General features: G+C 40.7%; 1 protein-coding gene and 1 long non-coding RNA gene across 13 annotated transcripts in view; both read left to right on the top strand.

The window, feature by feature from the left end:
• LIMCH1 (LIM and calponin homology domains 1) overlaps nt 1-16286 on the top strand; it is a 331834-nt gene that overhangs the window by 185643 nt on the left and 129905 nt on the right. The window lies entirely within an intron of this gene.
• On the top strand, nt 6377-15109 carry LOC147582028 (uncharacterized). Its single transcript, XR_015250498.1, has 2 exons — nt 6377-6755; nt 6789-15109. It is a non-coding gene; the product is annotated as an uncharacterized LOC147582028 (long non-coding RNA).

The following is a 16286-nucleotide window of genomic DNA, read 5'->3' as shown; positions in this document are numbered from 1 at the left end:
TCCTGTGTTCCTGACAATTCCTTAATTTCATTCTGTTGAAAATAGGATTGATCTCACAACTTGTTCCTACATCAGCATGCCTTATTTCCCTTAATAACCTATTTCTCTTCATGGCAACACCATCCTTTTGGCCATCATGCTTGAAGGCATCCCTAACACTCACCCCTACATCTCATCTTCCTCAAGTCCTGTAAATTCTACTCAAGTCCTCTCTTACACATCCATCTCCTCCTTTCTCTTCCCACCGGCCTTTGTCAAAACTCCTGTCACACAGTGGGGATTATGTTACTACCCTGCCCATTAAGTAAAACAGTGAAAGACTTCAGATTCCATTACAAAGGCTTTCAAGACCACGTGGGTCTGACTATAATTTACTTTATGTAATTACAAGGGCATGGTGGAAGGCAACACCCTGTTAGTGATAAAAGTCCAGGCTTCTGAGGCATACAGATACTAACAAAAACCTTGGTCCTCCTCACTCTCAAATCTAATTTCTTCTTTCTAAGCTTCATCCTCTTATACTCCCCTCTCTACAGTCTGTCCTGGGTTTGGGTCCAAAACTATTCTGACTCTTTTCCACTGCAGGGTATTTCAGGTCTGTGAGAAGACCCAAGGGGAGAGTCGAATCCGTAGAGGTTGCCAGGCTTTTCCTGACCCTGTATTATTGCTTAATCCAGCCAACCTAAATGTGAAAGGAAAAGAAACAATACTGCTCTAACACATATTTGAATCCTTTGTAAAGAATTCTCCCTTCCCATCTCTCTCCCTCTGGTTTAGAAATGCCATACTTAAATTTAGTTTTGCTTCCTTGGCTATATATATATATATATATATTTTTTTTTTTTCCAGCACTGTGTGGATTTTTCTGTAGGTGTTAGAAAATCTAGATTCCAATTAACTTTGCCACTGATTGCTTTGTAAATCTTGGTGAGTCAGGGCTTGTTCGTAAATGGTGATGGAAATTTTAAAGTTCTTTGAGCATGGCAGTGCATGAGCGGAATACAGATAAACTAATTAGAATGTATAGTCGCTGCACTCGTATGTGTGGTTTCGAGAAGAAGGCTGTAAATAAATATGGAGCTTTCAATCGAGTCTTGTTTATGGTTTTCAAGGGGAATTTGTGTGCTTTACCCTGTATGAAAAACTGGTCTATAAAATTCTCTAAATCTCTCTTAATCTTAAATTCATATTCTCGGGCATTAAAATATGGAATAAGCATCATGAAAAAAAAAAAAAAGAAATGGATATTCTTCAAAAATTCCACTGACGTTGAATAACTAAACTGCTACTAGGAATTTGATAAACAAGGGACGAAAGGCAAAGCAGGATGCAAAAAGTCCCCAACAATTCTATTCTTTATGCCTCTTAATTATACAGTGAAGAAATAGGAGGATGTCACAAGAACACGCACTTCAATAAACATTTGCTTGAAAATGGTATTTAAGAATCCTCAGAAATCTCCCCAAAGGCCCCTAAAAATCCTTCTGTCTGGAGAGAACTCTGATGATAAAACGTTTTCTGCACGTCTCACCCTTCTTTTATAGGCAGTGCCATTATTGCTTGTGGGCTTGGGGTTTCTTTGCTTTTGCTTCTGTGGGGAGCCTCTGAGCAGCATTGAAAAGTAGCCAGAGTGGCTGTTTCCAGGTGCTGCTGGCACCGGGGCTGGGCCTAGGGTGCGAAAGAGTCCGAATTCAGCCTCCCCTTTGCATGGTGGGTAATCAGCCACTTCCTCACTTTTCAGCCAGAACTTTCCACAAACTCTTTGCTTCCTTTAAAATATTTTTTTAAATCTTACCACAGGTTGAGCGATGGGGGTGGACTGGGGAAGTTTGCTCCTTTCAATGTCTTAAGGGCGAATCATGCTTTCTACGCTATTTTTAGCTTTCCTTTGTCCCCGCTAGCATTCAAAGAAGCCATAGAAAATGTCAGTTAGCAAAGTTTCTATCTAAAAGTGAAAGGAAAAGGGGAAATGTTTAATAAATATGGTAGTAGGATAACTAGGTGAAATGTTTAAATAAAAGGAAGTATTTTCTGACCTACCATGAATGGTAGCGGGGGTCCAGTTATCTTGTCCTGAAAGAAACTAACTTAGACTTTAAATAAATTGTGCAGTCAGATAGCAAAATCTGTGGCTAAATTTAAGATTGTTACCCCTAGTATTGGACTACTACATATTCCACTGTGACCATGATCGTTGGTGTAGAAACATTTAAAACGGGAAACTTTAGGTTTTTTGTGGGTCTAAGGGTTTGACAGAATTACCTTCATATTATGTAAATATTTGAATATCTGTACCAGGGAGAAAACATTGCTCTTTCTGGGCCGTTGTGTGGGAGGGTGGTTCTTGCTTTCCCTTTTACCAGAACTGATAGACATTTGATAGAAAAATCTTCAGAATGCCATGGGCAGTAACATTACACTGGCAGTGTATTATGAAAGGACGTAATTCCCTAATTATAGCATTCCTAACTAGATGAAGTTGAACAGCACAATTTCTTTTTTTTTTTTTTTTAATGTTTTTATTTAGTTTTGAGAGAGAGGAGTGTGAGCGGAGTAGGACAGAGGATCTGAAGCAGGCTCTGAGCTGACAGCATTGAACTCACAAACCGTGGTATCATGACCTGAGCTGAAGTCAGACACTCAACCATCTAAGCCACCCAGGTGTCCCGAACAGCACCATTTCTAATGAAGATAGATCTTTTTTCCTCTCCAGATGGAACACTGGAAAGGAGGGTCTTGTAAACTTCAGTGTTTTTAAGTTGGGAAGTTTTATCTTCCACCTTTAGTAGTGGAAAGTTTATAGCATGAACTATGGACTATCTAGACCTTAGTTCGAATCTCAATGCCATCACTTGTGACAGTGAGTCATACACCTGACAACACTCAGTGTCTTTGATCTGTGAAACTTAGCGGTAATACGTTCAAGGGACTGTTGTATGGATAAAAGATGATATACATAAAGTGGCCAGCACCGTGTGGGTCTACAGTAAGCTCTCAATCTCCTGATGTCCATGCTCTATGTGTGTTATTCCCTCCCGGGATATATCTGAACACGGATAATCAAAGCCCCACAAACAGCTTGTGAGGTGAACATGGTAACCACTACACTGCAGAAACATGGTGCCCACAAAGAGCTTGTAAAGAAAAGGGAGTATCCACCAAATTCAGGTCACCAGCCCAGATACTTGCAGACAGACTTTACTATTTTTCCTGTACAAAAAGGTAGAATTCAATTACTCATAGTGACAGATACCAAAAGGAGAGCAAATTTCTTGTCTCCATTGTTCTACGTCAGTATAGTTTACTGAGAAATTCTGGGGAAATTTTCAGAAACCCAGCGAGTCAATGGTTTGAAAAGCAGCTTTGCTTTGGAGAATAGCACCTCCCTCCTGCCATCCTGCAGAAATGCACCACTTTGCTTGTGAATGCATTGCACAGTGGCGTTCCAACTTCCCTCCTTATAAACCACCCGGCTTCAAGTCAAGTGTAATACATAGCAGCTCTCCTCATACTAACCAGGTATCATCAGATTTTATTACCTAAGTCCTAAGATGTCTATATGAGAGATGGAAACAGAAGAATGATGTTTTGCCTACTTCTGCATTCTCATACCAACAATCAGAAACTTTTCCATCCAGGGCCTCCTGTCCGTTCCCTGTAGGTCAGGAGTGCTGGAGTCCTTAGCAGTCTTCTTCATTCTGTCCTAGAGCAGGGGGACCTTTATACCGTATTACACTGTGTTCTACACACGAGAAAATGGTGAAGCACAGTGGCTGAGTGGCTTACCCCAGGCCTTCCAACTAGCAAATAATAGAACAGTAGTAACATTATATTGGGTGCTCACTGTAGGCCAAAAGCTCTCCTTAAGTATTTTATATGTTATTTCAATTACTTCTCATAAGGATCCTAAGAGGTATCACGAATACTATTATCCCCATTGAACACATAAGGAAAGGGGTGCAGAGAGATATCGGGTAACTTTCCCAAGATGGTAGACCTGGGATTAGAATTCAGGTGGCGGACTCCAGAGGCTTCTCTCACCCATTTGCTCATCCAACAGAACTGGGAATAGAACTCAGATGGAGGCTATTTCCAGCTTTCTGTAGAGAGGATTCCTGGTTCTCACATAAACCCTATTGCTCAAGGTCATTATGATGAAAAATAAGGGCCTGCTTTAGTGCAATTCAGGAACATTTATTCAGATAAGATTTATTGAGTACATACTATGGTTAAGGTCTGTGCTAGGTTCTGTGGGGGGGGGGGGAGGAAGGAGGGGGGATACAGAGAGAGAGATGATCCCTGCTTTGTCCTCAAAGAAAATATGTTCTATTTCTGAAACTTCACAATGACTCCAATAGTGTTAGCATGACTAATATCAGTTTTCACTATGAGCCCTGTCGAGTCTTTAGGAAATCTGAATTACTTGAAGGGTTAATAGTTCCTATTAAATAAGATACTAATATATGAATAAAGAATGTCCCCAGATTAGACCCTGGATAAAGTGGTGGAAATGACTTGACAGTTCTGTGTTGGCAGTGTCCAAGAGCTTGAGTGGGTTTGCAGTGATTTTCGAGTTGCTGCCATCCTGTTCCGGGATCAGCCATCGGAGCCACGGTTTCCTTAGTTTATGTATAATGGCTCCATTGCTTTTCATCATGGGTTGACATCCTTGGAAAGAAGGTTAGAAGTAACTTAACTCCCGGGAGGGGGGGGGGATTTAGCTACTTCTGTAATTTTTGTTTTCCAACATGGTATTCGTCTAGTGTCTGTTTTCATTGATCCAAACAGATGCCTATAGTTTTCAGAATTTCTTATCTCATGGTTTCTCATCACATAGTTTTCATATCTTTCACTAAGAAGAATTCCATCCTGTTCGACACAGTTCAGGTATCTGTTATCATTAGTACGCTTGAAGTGGTAAATAGTTAAATCTCCAAATCCCAGGTAAGTAACATTGGGAAAGGGAGAGGCAGGCATGTTGGCTCTCTTTCCCGGAACTGGGTTATGATGTGTGTGATGGGAACTTAGGAATCAGAGTGTCTTTCTGGCTCTGCCTGTGCTGTCCTGACTCTGGACCAGAGTGGGGGACTCATTCCCACTTGTGCTCCTGCAGTCTCACAACAACTATGAGCAGCTAACATCTTGGGATATATATGTATTGTGTACCAGGCATGGCACTGAGTTCTCGGGAGTTTCTTAAAAATTCTTGGGGATTTCTTAATCCCCGTTGCTTATCATATAGATATTCTTATTCCTGTTTGGCAGTTAAGGAAACTTGCCTCAAATCACAGAAGTAGTAAGGCAGAGCCGGTGTTCAAACCAATGTCAGTCTCATTCCATCCCCTAACGGTTAGCTGCTAAAGTGGAGATCCCTGGTGGAGTGGACACCAAAGGCCATGCCACATGGATGGAAGCAATTGTGAGGCTTTGAGTGTGGGAAAGAGAAGACAGGAGACACGAGGAAATAGCACAGTATTGAAGGAGGGTTGTGTGGAGGACAGTCTGAGTGTGATGTAGCTAGTTTCATGGAAACAGAGTTAGAACCAATGAGGAGAAATCATTGGGAACACCATGTTGGCATGAGACAAGAAAGGGTTTTCTGTCACATTTAGAGTTATCCAAAAATGGATTGAAGTGCCTCAGAAATTGATCACTGCCTCACCACTGAAGCCCTTCAAGCTCAGGCTGGATAGCTCCACGGTAAGGACTCAACCACTGCCAGTCTTACAATTCTTTGATTCTAACCAGTAATGCTCTCATAAGTGCCCCAGAGTGCCCATCAGAATAGTTGCAAAGTTGTCCACATACTCTGACTTCTCTGTCCTTGAACCTGTTCTTCCTTTCACCAAGTTTGGGGAACTCCCAAGGGCTCTGCCAGATGGTCCATCACAGCACAAGGCAAGACTGATGGATATGCACAGAGGGTGGAAGAGAGAATGCTCACGCTAAGGGTAGGGTGTGCCAGGATTTGGACCCTGCCTTAGCCACTCGTTGTGTGTGCATGATGAAGATGCTAAGCCTGTCTGAGCACAGGTTTCCTCATACATTATGCTGTAAAAAGGCTAATGTTAAAATAGAGATCTTTTCGGGATTAATAAGTTAATACATTTAAAGCCCTCAGAGAAACTTAACAGGAACCCATGGGGGAGGGGAAGGAAAAAAAAAAAAAAGAGGTTAGAGTGGGAGAGAGCCAAAGCATAAGAGACTGTTGAGAACTGAGAACAAACTAAGTGTTGATGGGGGGTGGGAGGGAGGAGAGGGTGGGTGATGGGTATTGAGGAGGGCACCTTTTGGGATGAGCACTGGGTGTTGTATGGAAACCAATTTGACAATAAATTTCATATATAAATAAAAAAAAATAAAAAAAAAATAAAGCCCTCAGAACAGTGCCTGGCATGTTTTGGGTGCTCAGTGTTAGTGTTAGCTGTATAAAGGTGATGTGCTTTTGACTTGCTCTCAGCCAACTAAGTGAGACATTTATTCAATAATAATCATGACAAGCTGAATAGCAGCAGCAACCGTAGTGATAAGTTATAGTGATAAGCCAGAATTAAATTCCACAGTCCATACTTTTGACTACCTGCTTGGTGCTGGGTGCTGAGTTAAGTGCTATACCTAAATCATCTCATTTATTTCTCAGGAAAACCTGGTACATATGTTTCATCACATTTTACAGGTGAAAAACGTGGGCATTAGAGGGATTGTGTAGCTCACCCAGTGTCACCAGTAAATAGGAAAGCATGATTAGAACCCAGGTCTTTTTTTTTTTTTTTTTTTTTTGAACCCAGGTCTTTCTATGTTTATCTTTGGACAGATATCTAGCTCTGTGCAGTAATAATACATTGCCCTTTTTTAAAACTCCATAATTAAGTGGCCTCAGAAATGATTACAAGTTTGTTTCACTTTATAGGTAATGTCCTTAAGATTTGCAGCTCCGACATTTACTTAACATAGGCATTGAGAATAAATGGTCATCAAGATCCGGTATTTACAACTAAAAGTGATCACGAAGTTACAGACTCACCACAAAGAAAGCTTTCCTATCACTGTACGATAAATCACGTGACCTGAAAATAATTTTTGTAGGAAAGAGTGTTAAGACTACTCAGCCTTGGGTCCTGCTCATGCACTATTTGAAACACCGGATTGACAGGACAAGAATTGCACAGTCCCTTGCAAAGGGGTGTCATGGAATTTGACCCATACGAACACTGAGTTTGTGTATTCAAAACAGTGGTGACATAATGTTCTACTTATTTTTGGACCTAAATATCTTCAAATGCCAATGTTAGAAAAATACTCAAAAATGGATTATTTCTTCTGGCTTTTCTTCAGAAAGACTGAGTAAGAAAAATATGATGTTGCTAAAATGAGCCCAAATGTTGATGAAATGTCTATGGACATTCTAGCATCTAGTCAAATGTAAATTGTCATCTTTGTCATAAAATAGAGCTAGACTACATTCTAGGTGTTGGCATTTCCTATGAATAGTAAAGAACTGTTGAAAGACAATGCTTGACTCTGAAATTGATTGCAAGAATAAACATTTAAAAGTGTTTTCCCAAATTCTAGGTCTTTGAGACATGTTTACTTTCTACTCAGGTTATCCTGCCTGTCTTGGCTCTTTGGCAATCTCACTAAATTTTTCTCCTTTTTTTTTTTTTTTGGTCTATTTGTGTTTGGGTTGCCACTTCTTCGTCCCGTTGACCTTCTAGATATTGGTGTAATGAAAATACACACTGAATGTAATAGAGAAATGTTCTAAGTAATTAAGAAAACAATGCTGTGCTTCTTAACATTGTACTAAAATAGGAATTCTCCACCAGGGAAAATAGAAAAGAATCGACTATGTAAATATCTGAACCCTAACCAGCATAGATATTGTTTAATAATTGGTTTTGTTTTGCATTATAATAATGCCCTATCACCTGTTACCCCACTTGAGTGATGTAGAAGTTAGTCAAAGGTCAGAATGCTCACTTTCTTACTGATAGGAACTAGGTTGAAGACCATGACTTTGGCCTGGCAAGTGTGCTTGCTACTGTTTCAGCCCCGACTAAGCTGGACTTAGCCAGCCAGCCCCACAGAGAACACACAAAACGGGCCTCCCCTGAAGGAGGTGGGCTTGTAAAACTTATAGTGGGGAGGAGGAGAGAAAGCAAACTTCTCGCCCAGAGGCTTGGCAGAAAATGCTGTCTCTTCTCCTTTTCTTGGCACTCAGCTCATGAGCAGGATGACAGAAAAGTGCCCAGGAGCATTATTCTAATGGAGCCCCCTCTACCTGGAAATAGGAAGCAAAGGAATAAAAGGGTCTGCCTGCCCTCAATGAGAAATTATAAAATAAGATGCAGCTGAAATCTAGGACTTTTTCAAAACCTGAACACATTAACTACAGTACGTGGTGCTTACCAAGTAGAATAATTAAGATATCATACATATGCGGATTACTGGAGATGGGTTGTCAAGGTAGTAAAGCCCAGAGCCATATTCAGTACTGGGGAGAGTTTCAGAGATCATGGTACATACATAATAAGGACTCCAAAAATGCCACTAAAAGCAATTCTCAGTTCTGGCTGTGCATCAAATTCACCATTGAAGAAGAACCTGTTGATTTCCCCATCATCAGGAAAGCGTTTATGCATAAAAGTCCCCACACCATTTAATCTACTTTGCATTTCTCTTGCTATTACGACTGAATCTTTCTCCAGTGAGGAAAGGAGAAGACAAGCAGCCATCGTAGCTTCATGGCTGAGAGGACAGCTGAGGGTCGCACAGCATTAGCCACAGGTTTGCAGGCTGGTGTTGTGGCATCAGGTCCCCGTGTGTGATATTAGGCATGGGTGTCATGGATGTGTCTCAGTAACATACTGCAGTACCTTGACAACATACTCTGAGACTCCCAGAAAATAGGAGATACGCTGCATCCTCTTGAACACTGGAAAATGGTAAGCCTGCCTGGCACTTACAATCCTATAGCCATTCTATGATTTAACCAAGATTCTTAAGCAAAGCTCTTACCTGAGGCATTCTGTTTATAACTCTAGGAAATCTGTGTCTCCCATGGGGTTTAAATAAATGATCAGAACATGTGGCCTCACCTCTGCTTAATCACTATAGAGATTCCATGGTTTCAACAGGAGCTGTTGAATCTGAAGTTTAAGCCTCGCTTTTGTTCCACTCAGCCCTCTTTTTCGTAGGTGATATGGTTTGCATTTATGTTGTAGTGGGGCAGCTATAAACCCATATTTATTTTTGTTCGCATGCTTACACTTAGGCAGACATTCTGTAGACAGGACGAATCATGATTGTGGACCTTAGCACCAAGGAAGGTAGGAAATTTTCATTCAGCACCATCTGTAACAGTGACCGTTCTCGGGACATTTTGTAGCATAAAAGATGTCCTGCAGGAAGTCTTGAAGGATTCAAGAATTATAATTGTTCCAGCAAAGGTAAATACCACAGGGGTGAATGGTATGGCCCAAGAAAAGACCAAGAAGAGAAATCAGCCATGGGGTATGAGTGGGGGAAACCATCAGTTCCAGAAAAGGGAGAAAAAGGGACTCAGGAAGAAGACTGAGAAAAGGGGACAGAGAAATATTGGAAAGTGGAGTATGATTGCATCAACAGGAGGGAGAATGTCTCAAGGAAGAAAAAGTTAATGACTCTGTCCGACACAGGCAGTGAATCAGCCCATTGTAAGAACTGAAAAGTCTCCCTTGGATTGGCATGATTGTTGACCTTAAGAACACTTATGCCAGATGGTGGGAATTGAAGTCAAGTTGTCAGGGGCTCAAAAAGGAGGAGAGAAATAAAGACTGTTACTGGCGACAATGCTTACAGGCATGAAAGCTGCGAGGGAAGCAGAGAGAATGGGTGTTAACCTGAGGGAGACCCACAGTCCATGGAGGATTTTTCTATAGGGCAGGGACTGTTTTATCTTGTTTATAGGACAAGGACAATACTGGTGAGGAAAAGAAAAAAAAAGAGAGAGGAGAGAGGGTAAACTACATGGAATGATGTCTTAGAAGATAGGAAGGGATGACCTTGATGAGGAAGGAGGTTTGTTGCACAAACACACAAAGAGAGACGTGGGAGCTTGGATTTGTTGCTGAGGGGAACGGGAAAGTGCTCTCGGCGAGGACTCAACTGGGTTTAGAAGTCACAAATTTATAGTGGAGCCAATATGTTCCACTGAGTGATCGAGGGGTTTGAAGTTTGTTATGAAGTTCAAGAACCAGTGCATTTTGAGGATGAGAGAGAGAGCTGGATGGATGATGTGTTGGACCATGGAACAGGGCACTGGATTTTCCAAGATATCACTAAAGGTAACGAAGAGAGTTACAGTGGGTCTCCAGAGTGGAGCCTGGCTTAGCAGGAAGGTAATACAGATGGCTCCTGTGTGGCTTGATGTCAGGAACGCTGAAACACCATTGTCACCGCAAAAAGTCACCCGTACCCCAAGTAGGTATTCATAGGAGCCTAAAATTCCTATCTTGGGTGCTATATACTTCCTTGCTTTTATAGTAAACTAGTAACAGAACTGACACTGGTAATATTTTCAGATGTAATGACTTCTAGCTAAGCCCGAATGAAAGATGAAAGGGACAATTCTCAGAAATGTTCATTGGTTGGTTTGTTGGTAGGGGTAGGAGCAGCTGGAAAGAGTGAGTGTGAGCTGTGATGACAAAAGAAAGAGAGAAACTTCAGCTGCCGAGCTGAATTCACCTCGGTCAAACTTTCCCAAGCAGCTCCATCGGCAAATGTAACATAATTAGCGTCATCTCAGATTCATAAAAAGTGATCTTGCAAATGCCCCACTCAAATGATTATAAATAATATAGAGATACTTAACCGTTTGTGGGTTTAGAATCAGAGAGAAGCAAATATTTGACAATTAGCCATGTACTGGATTTAGGTAGATTACCATTAGAATTGGTGTTCTACTCCCTTTCAATGCCGTAGAATGCATAGTCCATAACTGATACAGTCCTGGTTTTTTACTTAGAGAAAGAAAAGAGAAGACGTCTTAATGGAGGAAGATTAAAAGTAGAATTTGAATGAGAAGGGATTTGGCAGGGAAGTAGATACAAAGGGTCCATGAGAGAAGACATTCTGGCAAAAGAAAACAAGGTTCTTAGTAGCAAATTTTAAATGAGTACAGTTAAGGAAAATAATGTGAAACGGATTATTTTATAATCAAGGACAAGAGAACACAGAAAGGAAGAATACAAGATCAGACTGAAATGAACTGGAATTAGAGTTTGTGACAGTGGATTACCAGAATATTGCCACACGGATTTTGGGTTTTGATTTCAGTATCTTAAAAGTAGATAGGACTTTGGCTTAAAAGCGGGGAAGGACCTAGTTAAGTGAATCTCTGGTTGGTTAAGGACTTTCTAGTTATGAGGCATCAGGAGATGGAAGGAAGAGACAGATGAGAGCATTCACATAGGAGGAGGCAGGCACTTCACAGGGGCTATTGCCATTCAGTGACGTCATGGAAATTCTTAGTTGAAGAGGTTTTTATTCCTTGAGACCAAGATATGGTTGTCTGCAGTAATGGAATAATTTAGACATCAGAGGTTATATAGATAAAGGAAATCTCTAACTTCAGTCACTCTGGACTTTCAAGTCTTCTCCAAACAAATGTATGGCAATCACTCTGTCCTACTGAAAAAGCTGGCTTTGAGTTTTACTATCTCATTCCCTCTTCCTACACTGGTGATAATACCTATAAGCGATGAATTGGTCAGACTGCAGAAAGCAAAAGAGAAATAGTGCTGCCTGTTTGACTTGGCTGTGACTAGAGACAGCTCATAGCTGAGAATGTCAATAGTATCAACAGCCTATGTAAAGATTCTTTTTTAAGGAGCGCCTGGGTGGCTCAGTCAGTTAAATGTACAATTCTTGATTTCAGCTCAGGTCATGATCTAACGGTTTGTGAGACTGAGACCTGTGTGGTGGTCTGTGCTGACATTGCGGACCCTGCTTAGGATTCTTTCTCTCCCTCTCTCTCTCTGCCCCTCCCCAGCTTGTGCGGTCTCTCCCAGAAATAAGCAAATAAACATTTTTTTAAGCCTTTAAAAAATACTATTTGTTATCTTTTTCTGGATTTAACTGTAATGTATAATCATAACATCTACATTTTATGTATAAACAGAAAAATAAAAAAATACTTGAAAGGAAATAAAATTATGCGTAATAGTCCACTCAGATCTTTAGCATTCTGGATCACAGTCTTCCAGTTTTTTCTCTGTATGTATCTATGTATACAGATGACAGGGTTGATGTTACACTGCATATCAGTTTTCTGTCTTTCATTTTCCCTTGTCCTTGCTGATGAGGATTTGTCTGTGTCGTTTTCTTTGAAAACACCATTTCGATGGCTCTATAATTTTTCCCCACATGGACGTACAATATTATTATTTAAGTGTATCTTTTTTGTTAGGCATTTGAGTTATTTCCACTGTTAAGTTATTATAAACAAAATTGTGATGAAAAATAGTGTACATAAATCTTTTCTTTTTTCTCTGACCCCTTTTTAGAACAAATTCCAACTGTCCAAAGAACAAAGGAAACCCACATCTTTAAAGTTTTTGAGACCTATCGCCAAGTCCCTTCAAGAAAGTTGTAATACACACTTTGCATATGTGAAGCGCTATGAATGCGTAAGGCAGGATACTTGATTTTACAGGCTAATGGCTATTTGGTCATGAGCTTTGAGACCTATTTGAAAAATGTTGAGTCCTGAACCTTTGCTATGCGCTCCCATATATAATATAATTAAGAAGACAAATCTTTCTTATATGCCATTGGTGAGACAATTTGTGGCAAATTGAACAAACAGACCTCTTTTTTTATAAAGCAACCCCAGGAGGCAGGAAGTACCAGGGGTTTTTATTCCAGCCAGATCTTAAGTACAGTACAGGTGGGACCTGGCAAGGATCATTGAGTGGAAGTTTTAAAAAGGCACAATGTGTTCAGGGTGTATGGGAGGACCGGCCCGGATTTCCCTGTTATCCGTCAGAGTCTGTCTTCATATCGCAGGTTCTAGCCCCATCGCTGGCCCCAAACCTATCTGCTTAAGCATCACTGCTGCCATTGTTTTAATTTGTTGAGTTTAAACTCTCAAGACTTCAAGTGTGGCTTGAGTCCTCTATGATGCTCTTTGTTTGGAACTTTATGGGAAAACATTTTTGAGACTGTAAAGGAGTGGAACAGGCAGGACATCGAGGATTGGGTTAGAACTCCAGCTCTACCATTTGCTGGCTCTATGACCGAGGGGAAATCATTCCACCGCTCTGAGCCTTCGATTTAATTTTCTTGTCCACGCATGAGGAGCAACTCAGCCCGCCTTGTAGGGCTGTTGTGAGAACAAAATAATAATGTCTTTTAAATACTTAACACAATTTTACTTCTAAGATTTTTATACTACAGATGCACTCCCACTTGTATGAAATCTCTCTCATTCTCTCTCTTTTCCTCTCTCTCTCACACATACACACACACACACACACACACACAATTTATCATAGCATAGTATGAAGTAGAAGATTGGAAACAGCCTAAATTTCCATCCACGTAAGACTAATGTAATCATTCCATGACTAGTAGCTGTTGTTACTGCTTTAAGTGTGAGGATACTGACAAGATTAGCATTTCTTTAACATCTTGGTTTTTTTTTAAATGTTTTATTTATTTATTTATTTGGAGACAGAGCATGAACAAGTGAGGTAGGGGCAGAGAGAGAGAGAATCCCAAGCAGCCCCTGCGCTGTCAGAGAAGATCCCGATGCCTGGTTGGATCTCACAGACAGTGAGGTCATGACCTGAGCTGAAATCAAGAGTCGGTGCCTTAACCGACTGAGCCATCCAAGTGCCCCCAACATCTTGATTTTTAAAGGAATTACAATTGAGAAAGCACAGTGTTGCCTGTTAACTCTGTATTATGTCATCAGGTGCCATTTTAATAGGTAAATGTCTGTCTCACCCCAAATTCAATCATTCAGGAAATATTTATTATGTGCCAGCATTGTGCTATGGATTCACATACTCATTACAAGTTCAAAAATTAAAAATTGTACTCGTTTTGGTGTGTAGTCGTTGGAAATAATTTTCAAATGGTGTTTCATCGTGTGGATATGAAATTCTTACAAAAGCATCCATAGAGATCCTCCCTCATACATTTGAGACCACTCTGTAGTTGGTTTTGTAACTTCTTGGCATACAGATTTATGTGGTAGATATTAAAGCTCATATTGGGAATGTCTTGTGAATAGTAGGAAGAGGTTTAAGGTTAAGGCCTGAATATATGAGATTTATTAAAACATATTTTGGCAGGTGTGGATTTCATTTAATAAGTGAAAGAATCCGTGGCTTGTCTGCCAGAGCTTCTCTATACACGAAGCAAGAATGAGTCCATCCTGGAGGCAGCGTGTATCTACCTCTTGCGGTGTTGAGATGGCCCAGTTTTAGCGGACACTCGAGCCCGTTGGCCCTCACCGGAGATTTCCCTGCCACTTTTGGGTTTCAGGTCCAGCAGCTGTAACAGATACTGTGGGCACTACAATAGCTGCCCGGAAGTCTTAGAGCTGCCTTTTCAGAACCGTTTGTTCTCTGAAAAGAAAAAAAGACAGGCTTCTGTCAGCCATTTCTTGTCACTTACTGACTTCAAATGAAAACTAACTTGGGGCGCCTGGGTGGCTCAGTCAGTTAAGCGTCTGACTTCGGTTCAGGTCATGATCTCACGGTTTGTGGGTTCGAACCCTTGAACCCTCTAACTGCCTAATCTGTTCATTGGCACCGTTTCTTGTGGGGTTTGTTTGTTCCTGAAACTTCTATGTGGTCTAAGTATGCTCAATGTTAATTACTCCCAATCTTGTGTTTCTATATGTGTTTATGATTAAGAATGCTTCAAACTTGCAGGGCCCCTGGGTGGCTCAGTCGGTTAAACATCTGGCTTCGGCTCAGCTCATGATCTCACAGCTCATGAATTCAAGCCCCGCATTGGGGTCTGTGCTGACAGCTCAGAGCCTGGAGAGCCTGCTTCAGATTCTGTCTCCTCTTCTTCTGCCCCTCCCTGGCTCATGCTCTGTCTCTCTCTCTCTCTCTCTCTCTCTCTCTCTCTCAAAAATAAATAAATATTAAAAATTAAAAAAAAGAAAGAACGCTTTTAACTTGCTAAATCTACATTTTTCACATTATTTAATTTTACAAGTTTATTTAATTAATAAATTATTAAATATTAATTTATATTAAATATATACATATTAATTTATATCAAATAAATTATAGTTAATTGTTTCATCTTACTATAAAGCAATACTTCAGAAAAAAAAGAAAATAATTCTTTTTAAAATTTTTTTTTTTTTTCAACGTTTATTTATTTTTGGGACAGAGAGAGACAGAGCATGAACGGGCGAGGGGCAGAGAGAGAGGGAGACACAGAATCGGAAACAGGCTCCAGGCTCTGAGCCATCAGCCCAGAGCCTGACGCGGGGCTCAAACTCACGGACCGCGAGATCGTGACCTGGCTGAAGTCGGACGCTTAACCGACTGCGCCACCCAGGCGCCCCTATAATTCTTTTTAAAATGTTTATTTATTTTGAGAAAGAGAGAGACAGAGCATGAGCCAGGGAGGGGCAGAGTGTGTGTGAATGGGGGAGAGAGGGAGAAAGATTGGGAGAGAGAGAGAGAGAGGGAGAGAGAATCTTAAGTAGGCTTCATGCTTAGCGTGATGCCTGATGCAGGGATCAATCCCATGATCCTGGGGTCATGACGTGAACTGAAATCAAGAGTCGAATATTCAACCAATTGAGCCACCCGGGCACCCTAAAATAATTACCTTTTGGATGACAATCTGGAAATATCTATCAAATAAAAATAATGCAGCTGTCCTTTGACTAAGCAATTTCACTGCTAAGGATTCTGTCCTACAGATGTACTCCCACTTGTGTGAAATTTACATATGTCAGGTTTTTATAACAGCACTTTTTGCTCTAGCAAGTAATTAGAAAAAACCTAAGTTCCATCACAAAGGGAACTGGTTAATAAGTTGTGCTCATTTATGGATAGGATGACCATATGTCTAGGTTTGTCTGAGACAGCCCTGCTTATGCACAGCCTGGCTTATGTGTGCTGTTTCACTATAATTAGTAGTAGCATCCCTTTCAAAAGTGTCTCGATTTGGGCAATAAATTATTTTTACCCTAATTTTGGCCCACTCATACCATAGAATACCAGATAGTCATAAAAAATGATGGCATTCTTTATCTGTTGATTAATATC

Source organism: Puma concolor, chromosome B1 (assembly GCF_028749965.1).
Source record: "Puma concolor isolate L17-30 chromosome B1, mPumCon1.1.hap2, whole genome shotgun sequence".
Lineage (NCBI taxonomy): Eukaryota > Metazoa > Chordata > Mammalia > Carnivora > Felidae > Puma > Puma concolor.
Note: the sequence above shows the minus strand (reverse complement) of the source record. Positions and strands in the feature narration are given on the sequence as shown.